A 24,294-nucleotide genomic window follows, 5' to 3' on the forward strand; every position below is an offset into this window, starting at 1 on the left:
ACAAGCTGAATATGGCAGTGAATACAACATTTTAGGATCTAAGAAATCACTGTAAGTTGACAAACCCATATGATAAACTTGAAACTTTTGCAGAATCTGCACTAAGAAACCTTGCACCCTCACAAATATTCCACATTGCATGGATTTCTATTTAAAAGACTGAATTTTGCATGTGTATCTGCTGAACAACCACACTATGACACATTTTTGAGCTGGAAGTAGTTTTCGGAGTATGCTGGAGAGAGTTTTTTTTTTCTTGAAATTGTGACTGTTTCTCATTTTGGGGCATGAATATAAACTCCTCCTGACACTGGATAAAGAAGCACAAAATTATAAAATAAATCATTCCTTCAACAGCATAAAATTAAGATTTTTTTTACAGGTACATAGATTTAATGATAAATAATATTAATAATAATAAAGTTTTTTTTTACATGTCTAAACTTAAATAAAAATATGTTAATTTAGCTAAAAAAAACAAACAAACAAACAAACAAACATACGTTTTATTGTTTGAGGATATTTTTAAATTATTCACTGAATATGTACATGGGCTGGGTTGATTGTTACCATTGTCAATAACTAAAAAAAAGATTGGTTTGAAGTTTCGGTACAAAGCGATATAGTTTTATTAAAATGTGGCTACTGAGCACGCCTTGAAACGAATGCCAATAAGCTTAGAGTTATTTTCAATCAAGGCGCACAATCGGCGTGCACTTGAAACACTCGCATTTTCTAGGTGCACCTAGTTGAAAACATCTCAACTTTCCGGAATGTTGCGTGTGCCCTATACGAGTCATGGAAGCAGAACCAACCAATCTGCTTTATACTCTGTATAGGATATAAACGTTTCGATAATAATGGCAAACTAATTACCTCAGACAAACACAGATCATCCAAACACTGCAGTGCTTTTTAATTCTCTTCATAAATACAAACTTTTATTGGTTTGTCATACTCTGAGAAAATGGTTGATGGTCGTCTAGTTACAAGAGACGCCAGCGGAGGGGGAGTGCAAAGTGTATTGATGGTGCGTAATGGACGATCGCCTACACCCACACCTTCCCCTACCCTATACCCTACCATCAGAGTAGCTTAGGCGTTACCTCCGTGGGTGGTACAATGTCCACTACGTAGTGGAATTGGTCCAGTACGTCATCATGGTTACAGACTGCAGCGAGGATATCTTGGCTTTTAGACACAATATGGGAATGCCGCCATATCGCCATCTCAGGTCAGAATAACCACACACATGAAAATGAGTGTCATGACTAGAAGCAGTGATGAGATTATAAATAAAAAAAGCATGTAAGAATGCCACCAGAGTGGCTTTTTCGTTTCTTTTCTTGTGCATCCCAGGCACTAGCACCCCATCTGAAAGATTTTTTTTTTAGCATAGGGGTAATGATGTCATTTAATTCACAATTTGTAATGTTTAAAAGCTCAGATTTTATTATCATGATTTGTTTAATTTACAAAGTTGGATTTTTTCTGTATCATTGTTATTGACACCTTACAGATCTACCTTAAAGTTTGCTTTGATTGTTCATTGTACACACTTTATATCACATTTTATTTATCAAGTTTAGAAGTCATTTTAACACTTATGTTTATTTTATTATAAGACATAATAGATGAGATAATTTAGTTTTTACATTTTTTTTGTAAAAACTATTTCCTTAGTAATGTTGGTAAATTAAAATAAATAAAAAGAATTATAAATGAAATGAATTATCTTGAATTATCAATACCAAAGGATATTAAACATTATATTGTGATCATTTATTTAATCATTTGTATTGTTTCAAAATACAATTCGTAAGTTCATCTAGATTTGGGACAGGCCTTCAAATGTGAGAAAACGTATTGCTAAATATACCTCGCAATTAAAAGGCAATAACAGAATTGAGCGACACGACATTTATTCTAAAGGTAGGAACATAAGCACAGCTGAAATTATTTTAACCAGCTGCATAAGAAGGTAATTCAGGCAGCCGTGCAACATTTAGCAAGCACTAATTACTCTGGAGGGAGATGGAAGGCCTTCTGTTTGGCGGCCAGCAGCTGCAATCACAGAGCAAGGACAGATAACATGACCTTGTTTGTTTTTCACAGACTTTAACAACTCATTACCACTCCTGAACACAGAGAAATTACACTCTACTGCTGTTAAAACCTTTCCTCAAGCTAACATATGCTTTATAATGCACTCTAGCATCAGGAACACAGTGTTAATGCTGAAGTTCTTTGGTTCTGTTTTAAGAAAATAGCACTTGTGGCACCATAAGACTGTCCTGATTAAGCATACTGCATGTCTATACACATGAACGAGATATTACAAACAGCTTATCTGTCATCTCTACATCAACATGGGCTGTATGGCATGCAAACATAAGCTTGCTGGTTTGGTTGGTTTGTAAGCAAGCCAAAACCCATGAGTGTACATGAACAAGCACCTTAGGTAGGTATGTAATATTACAGTACGGTATAGTCAAGTGAAACGGCTTCTTGAACCCAGATACTTTTTCATTTTAGTTGTAGATAAGTATCAACTAATTTATATATTTTTTAGTATTTTTCTATGTCTATATAGTTTCGATGTAATTGATGTGTGACATTAAAATTTATAATGCCTATTTTGCTAAACTTTTTGTTCAATTATTTAACTATTAACAACTAATCCATGCAAGTCAATCTACTGGGGGGAAAAAGTTTGATTTGGTAATCTCAAGTCTGACCATTTGCAGTGGTGTTTCTTCTCTGTTGATGTCAGTTTGACAGCTTTAGCCACAATATTCTTAACAACTCCCCCCTTACCCTGCTACAAATGTTCAATTTCCACTGGATGTACTTTAACATACAGTACTGAAATAAAAGTCTTCGCATCTTCTGCTTCACACTTACCTAAAATAAGTGTTATGTTCTAGGTATTTTGGTACTTAAAGTACACATGACATCAAAACAAACCATATTGATCTCACATTGCTAGTTTTGGGGTGAAGAATTCATTTGTGCATGTCAATAAGAAAAAAAATTGCCTTTGTAATCTAAAATTGAAATCTGAATATTCCCTTTCATTAAATTCTCAGATTATGTCTGTCTGAGGTATTGGGCATGGTTAACATACTTAACCACGCCCCTCCAACTGTCAGTTTTGACAATGCTATGACAACAAACATAAATGATGAGAAGGAGGTGTCTGTTAGGTTGTAATAACCTTATAAAACTCTTTTGCTATCTTTCTGAATTAAATACTACTACATCCAATCAGCTCGCAGTAGAAAAAACAACTCTGTTTTTCTTTTTTTAATATTCTGTTTCTCTAGGAACTGCATCACAATATGAAAAAAAGGGTCAGAGCTTCTCTTTCATGTGGGCTTTAAAGCAAACAAAAGCAAGAAACGTTGTTGTCAACTAACTGAAATAAAATAAGTTCACAAGTTCACTTTTATCACTAACAGCATTTATTAATTGTTTTGCAAAAATGTGTGAAATCGATTGTTTTGTCAACTTTGTCATCAGTATGGGTGAAATTAAAAACTAACAAATAAAAAAGGGAAACCAAAAAAAATTTTTTTTTTCCTTTAGTACAGGGCTGTGCAATTAATTTTTCCAAGGGGCCACATTAGACTCTGGGGCGGGTTTAGATGGCCAGACCAATACTGTTATCTGTAAAACTATTTATTAGAAATTCTTAAAAGCTCTAATGTTAAAAAAAGAAACAATTTCACACAAAAAGTATTTTAAAGACCAGCATCACAATATCCTTTATTCGTTTTCTTTTCGGCTTAGTCCCTTTATTAATCAGGAGTCGCCACAGCGGAATGAACCGACAACTTATCTGGCATGTTTTCCACAGCGGTCGCCCTTCCAGCTGCGACCCAACACTGGGAAAACACATATACACTCCTGAATTCACATACATACAGTATAGCCAGATTAGCTTAAACAATTCACCAATACCACATGTCTTTGTGGGGGGAACCAGAGCACCTGGAGGAACCACTGCGCCACCGTGACTCCCATCACATTATCAACACCACATAACTACCACGGGGTTGTTTGTTTGATTGCTTCACCTTAATTATTTTCAATCATTCGTTGCTTCATTCATTCATTCCTATATTTTTTTTAGGTTCAGTGAGAGAATTGTAGCCTGTGTTGGGCTTAACAAGTTCCCTGAAGTCATGTTGAATGTGAGGTGGATATGTAATGTAGTGATTATCACTGGAAAAGGATATGTATGATTTGTTAAATTGTTAATCTGAGGTATTAGTTCACCTTTCTTACTGTGTATTTCCATAAAAGCTGCCTGGTTGGTTTCTGTCACATGACTCATGGTTCACTTGCGACACTAAATGTTTTGATTTTTTTCAACTCGTGGTGCCTGGAAAACGTGAATGTGAAAAACCACATGTGCACCCCTTCCTATTTGCAAGCTGAACAGGCACACCTCCATTTGAAATAATGAAACTGAGCGTGTAAATGAGCGCGCTATATGTGAAAGTCCCTCTTTGTTGACTCGCAATATCAGACCTGCGCATTACAAGGCCCTGCAGTACGTTTGAATTTAAATGAAATAAATACTTCACGCGGGCCGATCAAAAAAGTCGAGTGGGCTGCATGTGGCCTGCAGGCCGTAAAATGCCTAGTTCTGCTTTTGTACATTAGTTTAACAATTTTTGTTTAATTTTTTGTTTAAAGATTTTTGTTCAAAATAAACAGGCACAATAAAGTGTTGTTTTTTATTGAAATTTTAAAAGAAAACATTCATAATAGGCACTGCAACAAAATATTAATTGACTATTATGATTTCAGGATGACTTTAAAGGCCTTCAAATTCTCAAACTGATACATCAGCAATCATAAACAGCTGCCTTGTTATCAAGCCTCAGTCGGTCTCTTCAATGCATTCAGCACTGTGACATCCATCTCTCTCAATCATAACCAGAGCCAGTGCCGTCCTCTTGATCATTAGAGGCCCGTTAGATGAAAGCAGTGGAGAGAGAAGCACTCCTCCCTCAGCTCGAGTGTCGGAGAGGGTGTCAGTAGTGCTGTCAGCAAAGGGACAGACTGGACCCGTCAACCGCCCCGGTCCTTGAAAAACTGCTTGTTCCACCATTACCTGAGTGTCAGCATGAAGCTCCAAGTCAGAAGTACTTTTCCCAGAAATCAATGGGACGTCATGTATTTCACAGACTGAGAAAAGTAAACTCAAAATATCAAAAGCTGAAGAGATGTTACTTTTTTACTTTGCATTTTAAAAATGTTTGCAAACAGACAACAGCATTATCAAAATGATCCCTCTTCACATGGACTCGCAAAAGCAACTTTAAACACTGCATTTTGCATATTCAGTCCTGTAGTCTGCTACTGTGGCTTTGGGTGTGAAGTATTCATACATGTCTATAAAATTAACATGAATTTAGCATTTTGACGATATCACAAGTATATTTTTTTATGCTGAAAAACAATTCAATTCAATTCATCTTCATTTTTATAGCGCTTTTACAATGTAGATTGTGTCAAAGCAGCTTCACATAGAAGATTATAGTAAATAGAAACAGTGTCAGTCCAGTTTTCAGTTTAAGTTCAGTTTAGTTCAGTGTGGTTTAAATTTCACTGCTGAAAGTCCAAACACTGAAGAGCAAATCCATCGATGTGCAGCTCTATAAGTCCCGAACTTGCTGATGTGTACAAATGCTGATGTGTAAATAAAGCCATTTTCCACAATCATGCCAAGTCATTCTTTGAACAGTCAGTTCTAGTTTCAGTTATATTTCCAGCCTGATCTCATGAAGAAACCTAACTATTTTAGGTTTTGTCAGTTTAGTGGCTAATTCAAACAAATTCAGTCACATGAAAACGTAAATTTTTTTTAAAGAATGCAAGGCACAAAAACACAAAGTGACACCCCTAAACACAACCATCATTATAGGATGAACAAATTGAACTGAATTGTATAAATGAGATCCTACAAATTCATACAGATTAACCACTAAATCAAAAAGTTACAAATTGCTGTAAGACATCCCTGATATTTCCAGTTGTATTTCAAGAAAGTCTTATTTGATTTGAGGTTTGTTTTTAAAATTTCAAAATTAGTTGTGTTATATTTCAATTCCACAAAGAAACCAGCAACAATAGCCTTATAAAAAGACATAAATTTACTGTACAATGTCTTAATTTAATTTCGTCATAACTGAGAGAAAATCGAATTGTGAAATCAAAATCGTGAATTGAATCAAATAGGGGGTTGACTGAATTGTCACATGCCTACCTAGCATCAGTGCAAAAACAAAGATTACAAAAAAATAAATAAATAAGTAGAAAACTGAAGACAAAATATCCCAGGTATGGGTGCTGTCATCTTGTATAATGACATCATAACTAAAAGCAAACCCTTGAACATGTATTAGCATGATGCGTTCTAAAAAAACAGTCCTTGTTTTAGTTTACAGATTTTTTTTAAAGTTTACATCAAATCCCATTGTTTTATATGTAGAGCGCCGGATTTATGACCAATACTGCAGCCAGCCACCAGGGGATGATAAGAATACTCTGGCTTCACTTTTCAAGATGCGCTTCACTTCATAAAGATGTATAAATTAGACTGAAAATGCACATATCCCTTTGAGGACCACCAAACCAAGGCCAGGACACAACGCCCATGTTTTCAGCAAAGCCTATAAAACGTCAAAGCTCCATAGAGCTACGCCTGTATTTGTTGAAACAAAAGAAACTCCAGGGGATTGCATCATTAATTTTACTGGTAAGAGTCAGCCTGAATTGTCATGAAGTAATCTCAAGCATCTGGAAAGACACAGAAATGCGTGATCAGCATGAGAAAAGCTGAGAGAGCTGGGTGAGAATCACGAGTTACGCCTTAAGATGAACGCCAAGAGCTGGAAACCATCATAAAACACCAGAAACCTCACAAAACAACAAGAAGAGAACACATAGTTAGACTTTGCCGCAATTTTACAGTTATTTACTATAAAAACTGCCCAGTAAAATACGGCATACGTTCTTTACAGTGCCCTACTATAATATGCACTGCACTGTGGGTAACTGTAAAACTTTTACAGTAACTTATTGCACATTAGGAATTTGCTGTATTCTACTGTAGGAATGTACAATACTGGAAACATCTAACAATGCCATATTTTGTTATTCTGAAACATATGTTGTTATATGAATACGAATATATTGCAATCTGAATACAATGAATAATAAACAAAAATAATTCAATAAAATTAATCGTTATTAAAGCTACAAAATACATTTTTTATGCCTAAATTCTTTAAACAAAGTCGTTATACAGTCACAGGCCTCAAAAACATGTGTAAATGTTGCATATCATAGCATAACAGTGCATTTCTTATAATGTGCCTATTGCAACTGATAATGTGGCGATATCAATGATGAAATAATATATTGTGCAGCTCTATTCTACTGTAATCAAAGTAATCCAGTACTGCTACTTTAATAAAATAAAAAAATTAATCAACATCAAAATTTTTTTTTAAATAGATTGATAAATGAAAATGATCTTTTAAATAGTTTATAATGTATATAATAACAATGAATAATAAAAATACAGTTTGTGCATGATCTCTTCTCTTGTTTGGAATGTATTAGATTCAATAGTAAATGCTAAAATTAAAGGTTTTGTACTGCTATTGTAAATGACAGTAAAACTACTGTAAAAATTGTCATATTAATAACTAACATGCATTAAAATGGGCGTTTTACCATAAAAAAAAAGTTGTGGTAAGATTATTTTAGTGTAAAATGAAATGTCCCTGCTCCTGTAAAACACATTTACAGATAACTTACGGTGAAAGGGTAGTTAAAATGCATACAACATAATGTCTACCAGTGTACTTTCCTAAAAATAAAAGCAACAGTCTTACAGGTGTAGTATTTGTAGGTATTGTTACATTTCTGCTTCATGCTTTGTGAACTATTAGCATAAAATATTACATTTGTCTGCACCTTGATTCAGCAAATGATACAACAGCGTGATTAACTGAGCAAACAGTGACTCAACCACTCAACTGATAATACACACACTCATTAGAGTGTTTACAACCACCATTCCACTTGATATTTGATCCTCCGTTGAGTATGAATGTCATTTACTTGATTTTACACAAGCAACAGCTGCACTACTGGCAGACTGAGATGTGTTATGCTTTTTTTTTCCATTAAGGATATTTCGCTCATAAAAGTATTATTCATTCCACTGTCGAACTAAGGAGAGAAAATCTGAAGTCAGCACTTTTAAACAGAAGGGTAAAAGCTTATAATCCCAACTTTCAGATGTAGAACCAAAAAAAAAAAATCTAAGAAACTCAAGTAAAATTGAGAAATATTTCTTATTGGAATTAGAAAATATATAAATACACAATAATTATTAAACCTAAATGAAAAACACATTTATAAACATATGGCTTTCTATGAAGCTCATGCTTAAAATGAATCATAAATCTGTTTAGAAACATTTATATTTAATCATAACAATTCTATAAATGTATCTATAAATACACAACAAACCTTATAGTGTATTATAATGACAGTTATAGCTACATTTAGGAGTATTATTAATACATAGTGATTCATTTCATTTTTCAATGCGCAGGTTCATACTCTAACACATTATACTTGAAGTATCAATTAGTCAGGTATGATTGTATTTAAAAAGATGTTAAACCATTTTGAATTGTTATGACTGATCAGTGTTATAACTTTAAGCATAAGCTTCATAAAGTGTTTAAAAAAATCAAATCAAATATAAATGACTTTATATTTATAACCAAACAACAAGATGTTTAAAACCTAAACTTTTAAAATGAAAGATGTAACTATATATAAAAAAACAATAAAAAATCTAAATATTAATAATTATTGAAACTAAACATCACTTAAGAACAGAGTGGTAACTGCGCTTCTGAATCATTTAATTTAAACTGACAGTTTTAATAGATTCACATAAATTAACCAAACTTACCACATTTTGCTACATTTTTTAAATGAAATACACAATTAAAAATGTAAACCACCGCGAAAGCACATTAGAATCAACCAAATATTTAAGATGTAGCCTCTGCAAGTCATTATAAGTCATGAATATTCTTTTTTTTCCTTCACTCAGCTCTACTGCCTAAAAGACAGAAAAGTCAAAAGCTTCACAAAGAGCATTACCGTGTTAACTGTTTTGCATAACTAGATCATGATGGATGATGGCTATTACACACATATCATTAGTCTCACAGAGTGGTCGCCTTAAGCAAAAAGAAAAAAAAACACAAAATTTGGCACAGCCCATTTAAAAGGGAACGCTTTCAGCAAGAGTAGATGTACTGCTCTGTGATTTGAGTCTCGTGTGTGTGTACCAAAAAAAAAAAAAAAAGACATAGACATTTGGTGGGACAGAAACTTTCATAAAGTCGAGAAGAGAAAATGGACACTCCTTCAGCGAATAAATGAAAAAATAAAATAAAAATCATACGAAAAAGGGACCTAAAAGTAACATGTGCATAGATAACAATTTACCAGCTACAAATATTTATACCCCCATAGAAATATGTGAGCTCTATTTAAGAACATAAACATTGAGAACAAACTTGGGGAATGAATGAATGAATGAATGAATGAATGAATGAATGAATGAATGAATGAATGAATGGATGAATGAATAAATGAATGAATCAATGAATCAATGAATGAATGAATGAATCAATCAATCAATCAATTCTATCTATCTTTCTATCTTTAACATTTTTAAATATTAATTACCACAACTGTTTACTATCTTTACTATATACAACGATTTACCATCATTTTTTATAAATGATACTACTAATACTAACAGTTATTATTATTATTATTATTATTATTATTATTATTATTATATACTGAACTAATGTTCTTGTGCATTTAACAATTCATATAACATTTAAAATAATTTCAAATTAATTCAAAAGTGCTACTATTACTCGACGATGACTTTAAATAATTTATATAATATTATTAAAAATGCCACTATTACTATATTAATGTTACTATTACTATATTAAAATAATAAAAATGCTACCATTACTCGATGACTATGAATAATTCATATAACATTATTAAAAATAATTATTTAAATTAATTCAAGAGTACTACTATAACTCGATGACGACTGCGAATAATTTATATAATATTTTTAATAATTGTTTAAAGTAATTAAAAAGTGCTACTATTTCTCGATGACTTTGATGATGACGACTACAACTACTAATTAATACTGTTATTATTATTATCATAAATAATATAATAACGGTCAATTTTAGCATACCCAATTCACTTGTACCACATCTTTTGGACTTTTGGAGAGAAACAGGTGCACCCGGAGGAAACCCATGCAACATACACACGCAAACTCCACACAGAAATGCCAACTGACTCAGCCGAGGCTCAAACCAGCGACCTTCTTGCTGTGAGGTGAACGTGCTACCCACTGTTATTATTATTATGACTGCTACTAGCATTACCATCATCTACAAACTAATATGCCAATTAGTTTTATGGCCAGCTGAATAACACTATCACAGACTTGTTTCACAGAGCGTTCATTATCAGCGCTGAAATCTGAAATCATAAATCCAGACTGATCTTCGAATGATTTGAGCGATCCTGATGAAATCGTGTCTGTCAGTCTGCCGGTGCAGTAGTAGGGCAGTTGGGCTGGGAATTGAAGGAGTGTTAAGCAACCCACAGGAGCCACAAGCAGACGCTACTCACTCATTAATTACTGCAGCTAATCACCCGGCCAGGCATTCTGGGACATGTTGGGTGTCTTTAGCTTCAACTTCTAGAACTAATTTGTGTCGAGATGCTATTTACTGTAGTTACAGGAATGATTTCAATTATTCAAGACGTTTCTCCATCTGCGGTGTGGAATTGTGTTTGAGGCTGATAGATGGTGGGTGGTTTGAGAGAGGTGGACGTGTACTATTGTCTGAGGTGATATTACACAACGCCACTCTCTCGCTGGCCTTCAATAGCCTTTCAGAGAGTGAAAAGCAGCTGCATTCTGAGCCAAAATGGCTTTGATTTTGAAATTTTTCAAAATGACAATGATTTTTGGACTCTCTCTTAAGATGACCCTTCAAACAACACAGGGAGAATCAAAACTGCACACTACACGGGAAGTGGACTCCACTATCAAACAGAAAATGTTATTTTGAGCTTTTTATATAACAAATCATCAATCTACACACACATATTAAGAAGTATACACAGTAGAACTGTTTTAATCACTTAATTATTGATAATGTTAAATATTCTTTGATATATCAGAATGATTTCTGAAGGATCGCATGAAACTGATGACTTGATTAATGATGTTGAAATGCAACTTTTAAAATCACTGGGAAAATCTAATTTGGAAACATCTTGGAATACAGACCTACAGACTGCAAATGTTTAAATTTACCATCAAATGTTTGGGATTTGTAATTTTTTATTTATTATTCCTATTTACTTTTTTAAATATACATATACAGTTGAAGTCATTATTATTAGCCCCCCTGATTTATTAGCCCCTCTGTCTCAATTTCTGTTAAACGGAGAGAAGATTTTTTAACACATTTCTAAACATATTAATGTTTTAATAACTCCTTTCTAATGACTGATTTATTTCATCTTTGCCATCATGACAGTAAATAATATTTGACTAGATATTTTTCAAGACACTTCTATACACCTTTAAGAGACATTTAAAGGCTTAACTACGTTAATTAGAATAACTAGGCAGGTCAGGGTAATTAGGCAAGTTATTGTATAACGATGGTTTGTTCTGCAGATTATCAAAAAATAAATAAATAAATAAATAAATAAAATTGCTTAAAGGGGCTAATATTTTTGACCCTAAAATGGCTTTTAAAAAATTAAAACTGATTTTATTTAAGCAGAAACAAAACAAATAAGACTTTCTCCAGAAGATAAAAAGACATCCTGTGAAAATTCCCTTGCTCTGTAAAACAATTTGGGAAATATAAAAAAATAATAATAATTTAAAGGGGGGCTAAAAATTCTGACTTCAACTGTACACACACACACACACACACACACACACACACACTAATGTTATATCATCTATAATATTCTACCACATCTAAAATAAATCTGTGCTGCTGACGTCTATGTTTGGCGATGTTGCAGGGCATTGTACAGTATGTTAATATGTTTAGTGATTTTGTGAGCAGGGAGCAGTAAACAATGTGAATGAACCCTATTAATAATGCAGACATGAGTGTCATGCCTACAGAGGGCAAAATGTTTGCAAAGTTCTATTCTCTCTCACTCACTTTCAAAACCAACACTGTTTCACTGATTACTTTTTTTAGTTATATATGTATATATATATATGTGGCGAGGGGGCGTGGCCGAGAGCCGTGGGAACGGGGTGAGGCCACCGCGTAAGTGGATACACGTGCGGTGCGCACCTGCCTCGGATCCCACGGAAGGAGCTCTGGACAATAAAGGGAGGACCGATGGCAGAGGAAGCCGAGAGAGGACCGGGCCCGGGCATATTGTTTTACTTTTGCTTTCAGTTTGACGGCAGTCTCCGCGAGGAACTGCCGTCCGTTTGTTTTGGTTTAAATGGCAGTCTCCGTGAGGAGCTACCGTCATTATTATTAATAAATATTTTAAACCTGCGTCGGTTCTCCGCCTCCTTTTTCCTGGCGGCCAAAGGGCCGTAAACTTCATTACAATATAATTTATTCATTTTTTTTGAGTATTTTTAAAAATGCACAACAGAGCAAGCTTTTTATTGTAGTTGACTTAAAACTTTAGATTTTTTTCACCCAAAATGTGCCACATTCTGTGACAATCTGTTTTATACAGCTAATTCCACTTTTATGGCTGGATTCAATGCATTTCAGTCATGTTTTCTGCATCACAAAAAAAAACTGAAATTATGTTGTATTTGCTATTTGGCTACAGATTAGTTATACTTTGAAATTTATGATTGCAAATATCATGCACAAGAAGATCACAAATCTGCATCAATTCAACGATTTCATGAATTCATACATTGAAATCCCCTAAAGGTTATTCTCAAATGAAAAAGAAAAAAACTCTCCGCATACTAGCCATTCTTTTCCTTTCCTTCTTTCCATATTCTTTATGTTCCTCAATGTCTCAGGAGGCCAGAGATACTCTCTTTTCCACCCGGGACGCTCAATGTGAGTGACAAAGCCTTATTGAATGTTTGTCTCCCGTCGCTCACCTGCTGAGACAAATTTCATATAACTCCGTCTACGCCCGGGGAAAATGTAATCAGAGGACTGGGGCGCGCGCATACAAATAAAAGATCAGATCGTATGGAAATGGCTTCGCATTTTTCAGGACAGGCTTGAATGGGCTGAAACACTATCCTTTACACACAGGGTGGAGAGAAGTTTGCCACAAAAAAAAAAAAAAAAAACAGGGAGCAGCAAAAAAGGCATAACCCTGACGGCACATTGCATCCTTGAAATCGCACAGGAAAAGGCCTATAGCCGACGGAGGCTCAGTTCGTGGTCTTTGTACTCTAATGAGAGCTTGCCGGCCAGTGTAAGCCCTTAAAGTTCAGCTTGACGCGGCTGGGCTAAAAATAGCACAAACAATGGAATGGTATCGCGCCTCAAGGGCCTTGAACTATGTGCCACGAGGACCCTGGTTGTGTGAGAAGAGTCTTTTAGAGTTTGCTGCTCAGTTGCTGATCACACTCGGAGCCCCTGCGGATGGTTAATAATAAACCGCTGGGAGAGTGTAAACAGAGGTTTTAAATAAGCCTTCTTGACTATGCTGACTGATCCTCTTAGAGTGGTATAAAACGCAATGTGGAGAACATCTTGTGCAAGAATCATTTGAAAATATGTACTTAGAACAAAGGCAATAATGCTCTTGAGGCCATGGGGTACTGTTTCATTACAGGTGAAGAAGGTTCTTAGACCTGACGTGAAAAATAATAATACACTTCCATTCTTTGAGAGTGGTTTTACAGAATAAGGTTGGAAATTCAGTATAATACAGTGCATAATTAAATAAAATGTAATAGAACTACACATAAGGCGATAATTAATAATATAATATGATGTAATACTGAACATGCACATATTGATGTACTGGATACTTCAAAATATTGTGAATAATTCGGTATTATTTTAACTTTTAGAGTGCCTTTTAAGAACATATTCAGATTGTGGTATTTTACAGTGGTTGTTCATCACAGCACTAAATGACTAAAGACTTACTAGGTGATTTGTTTTCACATTAACACTAGGTAAGTTTACATGGACATCAATAATCCATTTTTAATACGATTAAGAAAATACTCTGATTAAGAGTCTACAAAGTAAAGAGCGATTTTTGATTATTTAATTCAATTAACGAACTAAACAGAAATCAGATTAAGACATGTGAAGTATGCCGATTTCAGTCGCATTATTGAAGACATGTAAACACATTAATTAAACTATTACCTTCATGTAGGATGCTTTGCTGCATTTTGCAACAGGATCATTTATACACACATGGCTGTTTGACACTATTCTCCGCACCTATTGAGTCAGTGAAGGACGACAGACACCTGCATTGCAAAATGTTGAGTTTTTTTCCCTCCCATTCGACGTACAGTGTCAAATTCCATCAAAACAACACACTTTCACCAGTCCTTATTTCATACTCGCTTTCAATATCTCAGTTTGTCACAGAGGCATGAATGAAATGTTCCGGAAGAAAAGTGAAAGTTTCAAACTGCAGTTAAATCTGAAGAATTAAAAATGAAACACCCAAAATTACATGAAACTCTTAAGGAAATGTGTATAGCATGGTGACACAATGACATTAATCAAATTTTGTGCTATAACTTGTAAAACAAGATAATTAAAGGAACATTCAAAAAGCAACTCATGTAAACACCTAAATCATATTATTGTCTTATTCAGATTAAGGCAAATAATTTGATTACTGAAGTCCATGTAAATGTATTCATTGTGACTATTTATAGGTCTGTTCATTAGCTTGGTATGATAAGGTTTCATTTGTTAACTTAATTAAAAGCAATGGCAATTACAAAAGCATTTATAAATCTGAGGAGATGTTAATTTTTTTGTTAATTCCCAATAACATATTAAAATCAAACTCATTTAATGGAGTTACACTCAAAAAAAAGTTAGCTGTTTGTTCAAACTACTTATATAAAATGAGCTGAACGAACACAGTTCTTGAGTTTTTTTTGGGGCGATAAACTTAATTGATTTATGTTCGATCCACCTAAATTTGCTAACTATAAAATAAAGCTAACATGATTTCTTTATGTTGTCCCAACACAAATATACTGTATGGAACCCAGCATTTTTTACAGTGTAATAACTAATAAAATTCAATATTTCTCACTGTTGGTTTTAATGCATTAACTAATGTTTACCAACGAGACCTTATTGTGTTTCCTATTGTACTTTATCCATTTTTTGAAAATTAAAATATTCAAATATTAAATTACTCTTAGCATGTATATGCAATAAAGCAATACAGTTTAAAAAAGTTTAAAAAAAGTACTTTTGGTTAAAGTAATCTTTTTTGCATGCCAATATAAAGATAATAACTTATATTGTGCTAAAAGCCTTCACAATTAATTGCAACAAGACCATTTAATTTGGGCAAAAGCATAAATAAAATAAATAAAATGAAGTGCAAATTAAATTAACCAAATTAATTTTATGCGTGGGGTAATTATAATTGTAATTATGACAACAATTCAGCCCTCAAGTTTACAGTAACATGTCCAAGGTAGAAGACCTACAATCAGGATTAACGAAAATGCTGGATGATTCATCACTCTCTTTATCCATCAACCAAAAAAGGATTCGTTCAGTTGTTCTGATAGCTGAAAAAAATAAAATAAAATAAAAATCCTGAAAATGTGTCTGGATCCATCCCTGTTGATCTTTCAGTAGGCTCTACCTACTGAACATTATTAGTTAGACATAAATGATGCCAGTAAGAAAACTGTACAATTTTGGTTAAATATGAAAGAGACTGTATCAGATATGTTTCAATTCTGATTTTGTACCATTTTTTTCAGTATTACTGTTTTTATTTCACTTTTCTGTTGGGTGGATCTCAGGTTTTGTTGTATATATGAACTGATGCAAAACTAAACTGAACTGAATTTTAACTTCAAATTACTTTAATCTTCTATGTGAAGCTGCTTTGACACAATCTACATTGTAAAATGCGCTAAAGAAATAAAGGTGAATTGAATTGAGTTTAGTTCAAAATATAAAATGTTAAATAAAAAAAATTAAAAAAAGTTTACAGTAGGGTGCTGCGGTGGTGCAGTGGGTAGCGCTATCGCCTCACAGCAAGAAGGTTGCTAGTTTGAGCCTCGGCTGGGTCAGTTGGCATTTCTGTGTGGACTTTGCATGTTCTCCCCGTGTTCGCAAGAGTTTCCACCGGGTGCTCCAGTTTCCCCCACAAGTCCAAAGACATGTGCTGTAGGTGAATTGGGTAAGCTAAATTGTCCGTAGTGCATTTGTGAGTGAGTGTGTAGGGTGTTCCCCAGTGATGGGTTGCAGCTAGAAGGGAATCGGCTGTGTAAAACATATGCTGGATAAGTAGGCGGTTAATTCCGCTGATTAATAAAGGGACTAAGCTGAAAATGAATGAATGAATGAATGAAGCTTACTAGATTTCACACAAGCTGCATATCTATGGCTAATAATGTGGTTTACATTGGACGCATTATCATATATTTAACACGTCATTCCGTGGCAGATACGTATAAAGCATATAATCATCTAAGAGATCATGGTTTCAGCCATACCAAAGTGGTCTACCGAAGCACGAGCCGTTCCTTCCTTCTGCTGCCATAACTTCATTACAGCGGTTTTAAAACGAGGCAAACGACTGAAAGACAGTCAGAAGCCACTCTCGCTCATAAACGTCTGACCCACAGAATCTCATCATTTTAATGACCCGCCGTAACCTCACGCAAGCTCACGCAAGCTTTACCGTCATTCAGCGCCTTCCCTTCCCAGCAGAGCAAACCACTTCCTCTTCAAAAGCATTCCAGATTCCTCAGAGCCAACCGGACGAGGATCTCAATGTGATTTTTGCAAGAGTGCATGACGTTAGCTCTGCATTAGCGGTGATTCTTTGACCTGTGCTGTCAGGTCACGATGTCGAACAGCAGGAGACACAATGCGGAGCTGCTAGCCTTTGTCTGGAGGCCATCTGGGGCATGTTTACAAGCTTCTCCGAGTGGGCTTGTGTTCAACACCGACAGGCCGTCTAATGAGCTGAGCTGCTCTTCCAAACCTGCCATTTGCATTCCTTCAGACATCATGTTGAAGGAAGCAATGAACAATCTGCTGGTATTAACTTTCTCTCATGTCCTTCCAAAATGTCTCTTATTTCAAAGTAAATTACATTAACATCACTAATCTGGGAATTTTGAGTTATGCATTAAATCTGACGTTGTTTCTGAGAGAAGAAATTAAAAAAAAAAGTACATTTATTCTGAGCCAAACCTTTTTAATGAATCTATTCATTACAAATATGATTTAATTGCTACACTTCACCAAAACAATCACTCCGAATCAGTTCATTGAACCAATTTTCTAGTTCTGTATGACACAAGGAATAAAAAAACATTTTAAAAAAACATTATGCAATAGCATGCCAAATAATACAATTTTTGATAAGTGACAATTATAATAAAAAAGACAGTCAAAATGAAAGCATCATTACAATTTATAAAAAGTGAACAGCCACGTTTTACTGTTGAATAAAACAAATCAGAAAATTAAACAAAATAAATTTATTTAAAAAAAAACACCAGAAAAACATCAGGAGACAAAAAACTGGCACTGCACTGGTATAGATAGATCTGAAGGCATCAAGAATATCTACGAAAATACAAACACCCTAAACAAAGAGGAGTTTGTGCTTTGCTGTCTTACTGTCATCATAAAATGGCTTGCCTGCTCATATTTCAGCATCCATACTAATATCATTACAGATTTTTGGACAGGAAAACCAGCATGTCCAGTCTGATTGGTTTCAGAGATGCATGTTGGCATGTAACTATATAGCCTGATGTGGTAACTCATTCAGATCATGTGCTAATGGCAGGCACACAAAGATACATTTGTATCAAATCACTCATTTATCGCAAACCATTGCAATATGTATATAACAATATGGATATTTGCTATATTTTGTTAATTTCTATATATTGTGAGCAGCCATATAATTCACCAAATGCTACTAATTTCGCTGAAAATATATTTTAATTAACTATTTTCACAAAAACATTTAGGGGCTTTTATATTAGCACTTTTGATTCACACAACCATTGATTTGGTGTCAGAATTTAGTTATTTCTGGATAAAAAGAAAACTGTTTTATTAAACAACGGTGTGGACACACAACCTGTACCAGATTCAAAAAGGCCCTAGAATAGGTGGTCTGAGTTGCAGTTCTTTGGTTTGGTTCAGTACACTGTAAAAAAAATAATAATAATAACAAAAAACACAAGCCATCAAATATTTTTATGTTGTTTTAACTTATTTTAATTAGTTAATCAGGTCTCAACTAAATGTTTTAAGTTATACAAAGTTTAACTTAATATGTTTGTCAGTTTGATTGATGTAAGTTGAGATAACTAGAATTTGATTTAGCTTAAAAAATTAAGACACCAAGATTTTTTTTTTTACATGATGTTTCACTTTTGATGTGAATGCAAATTTAACTGAATCACAGTAGTGATCTACTATTTCTGAGGTATAAATACATCAAAACGGTTTATTTATGCACTTATTCATTGTGCAAGTGTGACGGATGTGGAGTCAGGACTTTATGGCCCAATCCCAATTCTATTTTTGTACCTCTACCTATTCCCCTTAGCCCTTAAAACAGAGTGTGAAGGAGAAGGGCTTGAAAATTTACCCCTTAGAAATGGGACACCACTACACCGGGTTTAACCCCGGCATCCTGGCCAAATCTGCCAACTGGCCTTTGTCTATCATGGTCTCCTAACCATCCCCATATTCCAATTGGCTTCATCGCTGTCTCCTCTCCACCAATCAGCTGGTGTGTGGTGTGCGGTCTGGCGCAAAATGGCTGCCGTCGCGTCATCCAGGTGGATGCTGCACACTGGTGGTGGATGAGGAGATCCCCCCATTGTGTGTAAAGCGCTTTGAGTGCCCAGAAAAGCGCTATATAAATGTAAGGAATTATTATTATTATTATTATTACAACAACAATTTTTTTAAATCACTTAATTTTAACATTCAACAACAACAAATCTGTTAACAAACAGATTATTTCTGTGAGGTAGCTTGAACAATCAAGTTATAAATAACAAATTCTACACTTTTGGACTTTAGTGTAACGGTAAATATTTTTTAAAATTCTTATATAAAAACAGCTTATATTAAACATATAAAAACCTTAACTTAAAATACACTTTAAAACTACAGATGTGTCAAAAAACAACGAGAATATATATGTATATATATATATATATGTATATATATATATATATATATATATATATATATATATATGCAGAATAGTCTTATATATTAGAGTCCTGATCGGGAGGTAACATCCTATTACTGTACGTTCGAGTCTGAAACCACGTGATTGGGCCCGATTTCCGATCATGTGATCGGATCTGGACATCCCTAATCATAACAATATAATGAGGCAATAGGATCGTAACTGTACTGTGCATTTACACCGTGGCCATATTCATGCATGTAAACAGAAGAAAACAACATTACGTTATAGAAGACTGTAAAAGGTCATTCACAGCCACTAGACTTTTCTGAAGGGGATTCAAGTGTCATCGATTGACAGAATGTTGTGGGACTACTTTACAAGAGTTATTATTGTGGATTCTAGATAGCAAAATTGATCAAGTATTGGGGCATAGACATCCATTTTAGCACAAATAAACTCTATTCCGAATTATTAGGATTATTCAAATAAAAAGCAGCACAGAGTCAGAGTTCCGCACATGAGCCATTGGTTCCAAGAGTGCTACAGCTCCAGCATCAGCCAATGTCTGTTGTTCCAAACACAAACAAACGTCACAAGCCAGATCTAATCTAGGAATTGCAAGGTATGCACGACAGAAGAATATAACAGCGCTCTGCAGGTCCTCAGACTCTTACTCCTGCAGATGTGAGGCTGTTCACTGGGTTTGGTGCAGCAGTGCACAATGTTGTCCTTGAAGCTCGGCATAAATCAAAGCTTGAGCGAACGAAACTCCAGAGGCCTGAGTCTGCCAGAGAAACGATACACTTAATTAACTTATGTCTGCTGAGGTGGGCCTGTGCTGAAAGCCTTGTAATAGAAGAAAGATACCTGTAAAGAGGCTAAGAAAGCCCAGCGAGCCTGCAGAGATGTATGCAGTGCAGCAGAGGCACGCGCACCGGGGGCTTACGTAACACTGTAACACACAGGTCAATTATGCCTCTGCAATGCAACCTCCTGTTAGAATGAAATAAAGCCAGATCTAATAGATGTGAGCGAATTGGTCCCTCAGAACAGTAGGGTGATGGGTCTTTCTGAAAGCACACAGTCTTTGTTTAATAAAACAATATCATTTAATTCTCTATGAGCTGCTGACGGTAATGTGCCACTATGGTACTAATATAGACTAAATTATTAGTGTATTTCTCATCTATCTAATATACATAAACACGGTACAAGGACAATTAAACAGTTTTCATATAAATATTCAACATGGTTATTTTAATACTACTATATTACTATTGTCTTCTTTATTAACAGTGTGTATTATTCTTTTTTATTTTTTTATTTTAATGAACACAAAGTTTTTCAATTTAAAGTGATTTTTAATTTATTTACTTTGGTAAAATATAACTTTAAAATGTAAGTTTAAAAATCTCAACAGAAGCTTTGACTGTAAATATGATGTGGAATACATTCAAGTCAATTCAGGCCTTATATGATTAATCGGTATGATCTACTGTATAGTAATTCTAGTAGTTAGAATTCTGGTATTTCCAGTGTTTAAGTTTTTGTTATATGTATATGATTTTTCTAAAAATGATTTTTTTTGATGGTTTTTATTCGGCGTCTATGACTTTAAAGCCGAAATATTCCCATAATCCTGTTTTTCTTTAATTTGAATTAGTCTATTAATGCTTCTAAAGCGGAAGACGCCATCATCCAACTTTTCAGCGCTTTCCTGTTTGTTTGTTGTTGTTTTTTTGTGGGCTTTCCGCATAGTTTGGTCGCGCATTTCCGATTGGGCAGAACAAAAGTGTGCTCACTCAATTGGATAGTAAGCTAATTGCAACGTTTCAAATCGCAACTGTGATTCGATTAATCGCACAGCCCTAATACATGGGATGGGACAAAAATCCTCTGGGCTCGACAGAAAACATATTAACTCGCAGATCTCCACCTAAATCTGAGCCAATCGCAATAAGGCGCAGAGGAGCTGCCAGTTGCAGGCATTCACATGTGGTAAACATGGATGCACGTGTATTTCCTCAGCTTGAGCCAGAATTGAGCTCCTCGTACGGGGTGTTACAGAGGCCCTGGACAAACAAAGAGAGGCCTTGGAGTGCCGGTTCATTACAAGACACCCATTGTTTTCACTTTTACTTCACTAGTGGGTGGATTGAAGTCACTCACACCGGAGTGTTCATTGCTCTTAAAAAAACAATGACCAAATAACTGTAGATTATTAGGGGGATAAAGATAAAACAACTATATTATACAACCAAACACTGAGACAAGAATTACTGGAAAAATGTAGAAAATATATGTATTATACACTCACCGGCCACTTTGTTAGGTACACCTTACTACAGTAGTACCAGGTTGGACCTCCTTTTGCCTTCAGAACTGCTTTAATCCTTCGTGGCATAGATTCAACAAGGTTCTGGAAATATTCCTCACAGATTTTGGTCCATATTGAGATGATAGCACTGTTGCCTTCCTATCAGCTCGACCAGCCTGGCCATTCTCCTCTGACCTCTGGCATCAACAAGGCATTTGTGTCCACAAAACTGCCACTCACTGGATATTTTCTCTTCTTCTGACCATTTTCTCTAAGCCCTAGGGATGGTTGTGGCCACGTTCAAAGTCACTTAAAAATCTCCTTTTTACGTTAATAAGCAGTTGGACAGGTGTACCTAATAATGTGGCCAGGAAAAAATGTATGAAAACATATGTAAAAATGTATTTACTATTACACATTTGCAGCCCTCAAAAATGATTAATTGTAAATAAAATTACATTTCTATAATCAATAAATATAAATTATAATATATATCATAATTTATATTTCATTTTTAAAATATAATTTTAAACTTAATATTTATCAATCCTCAAAAAAGCTTTCACTCTCTCATATGACTAAATGTAGTTTTTTTTTTTTATTAAAAAAAATTCTGAATGATGGTCAACCCCTAACACTCAAACACTTCTATAAATCTAAAAAAATCAATAGGACAAAGTTTCAAAATAAACCCATTTTCCCAATTAATCATGTTGTAATGCCCAAAGTGACTTAGTATTTAAAACAAATTATACTTTGCTGCTTGTTCAAATGAGTTAAAACACAATTCCTAAGGTTTTTTTTGGGAAAACTTAATTGTTTTAAGTTCAATCCACTTAATATTGCAATAATAATTACATTAACCTAATCGATTTATGTTGTGACAACAAAGAAATTGTGTGAAACCCAGCAATTTTTACAGTGTTGTGTAATTTAATTAAACAAAAATAGTACAAAACTTTGTCACCTACTTATCTACATCAATACAAACAACCTGACAAACATTCACAAAAAGGTTTAAAATCAAAGCTGATCCATCCATGAAGAATCTCTAATGAATAACCCAAAAAACAACAGAAGAGTTAGTGACTCAGTCATGGCAAAGAAGCAGGACAAGGACATTTGTTCATCATTTTAGTCAGTGGGAGATAGGAGGCAAAAAAAAAATCTGCTTGTAAAAAATCTCATTTCTCTTTGGTTTCATTTCCGCTGTTAGCTTTGTCGCAGGTTAAAAGACAAATTGAAAAGGAGATTCAAAAAGAAATGACACATACATCCAATTGCCTAGCCATCCAATTACCTTGATCTCTCTGCTCGTGCCGTGCTCTTCTTTCTCTAAAAGCGCATTCATTACACACCCTGACAACTTTCCACAAAACATAATCCTACATGGACTGTCAAACATTTTTCCTGGTTCACTTTGCTGGTCATTTCATGCTAAAAGTACTTTATCTTTGCGTATAGTTAAAACACCTGATTTGACATAATTTGGAGATTTTTCAATCATACATGAATATGTTGAACCTTCATGCGTCAATTTAATGGATGAAAAATGCCTGTCAAAATACCATCATATTAAGTAAGCATTATGTTTAATATTTTTTACACTTTAATGACAGATTTTTTGACCATCATCATACTTGCAAAACATGTTTTTTTTTTTTTTTAGTTTGTTTACATACTCTCACTAGCTACCTTCCCATCAACCTATTTTTATGCGCATTTGGGATATGCACAAAAAAAATGGTTGACGGAAACACCAATATGTGCACCAATTTTGAAAATGTGCATAAAAACATATGCGCATAACCGAGTAGAATCAACTTTTCTGAATTTTTTATTCGATAAGATAAGATGCTCATAAACTATGATTGAGACACTTTTACCGAACAGATTCCAGTATGTGTATTAAAAAAAAAAAAAAAGTCATGTGATTTTGTTATGAGATTATGTGATGATGAAAATGTGTGTGAATGGACAAACCATTTTAAAACATCTAAAATGTAGTTTTGGTCGTTCTAAAATGCTTTAACCATTTCAGTATTTGTGTTATTAGATTTTTTATTACCTCCAGAACTGTCAAGACCGTCTGTGCTCTGCGTCTCACACCTTTAAACGGCATTGTGCGTTCAATGCACGTTGGCACTGTCTTCGAGGCGCAAGCAATTTATTAAATAAAGAATAAAGAATGCCCCAGCTTCTCCTACTGCAGCAAATTCAGTTTTTACTGTTGATATTTGGTGCCAGTTAATCAGGAAGTGCCGATTTTGTTCTCTTTGACTACTTGGATGAAAACACTGCATTATTTGCATGTCTTATTTGCGATATTTCAGTTTTGTGCGTACATTTAACTTGCATCTTTGGATGAAAACAAAGCTAATGTTGCTTTATTATTGAAAAACTAATAAATCTATTATTTTCCATAT

The 24,294-nt window shown here is 34.4% G+C and overlaps 1 protein-coding gene across 5 annotated transcripts in view; it reads right to left on the bottom strand.

Moving 5' to 3' along the window:
• magi3a (membrane associated guanylate kinase, WW and PDZ domain containing 3a) overlaps nt 1–24,294 on the bottom strand; it is a 259,059-nt gene that overhangs the window by 168,289 nt on the left and 66,476 nt on the right.

This window comes from Danio rerio, chromosome 23, assembly GCF_049306965.1.
Source record: "Danio rerio strain Tuebingen ecotype United States chromosome 23, GRCz12tu, whole genome shotgun sequence".
NCBI classification, from domain to species: Eukaryota; Metazoa; Chordata; class Actinopteri; order Cypriniformes; family Danionidae; genus Danio; species Danio rerio.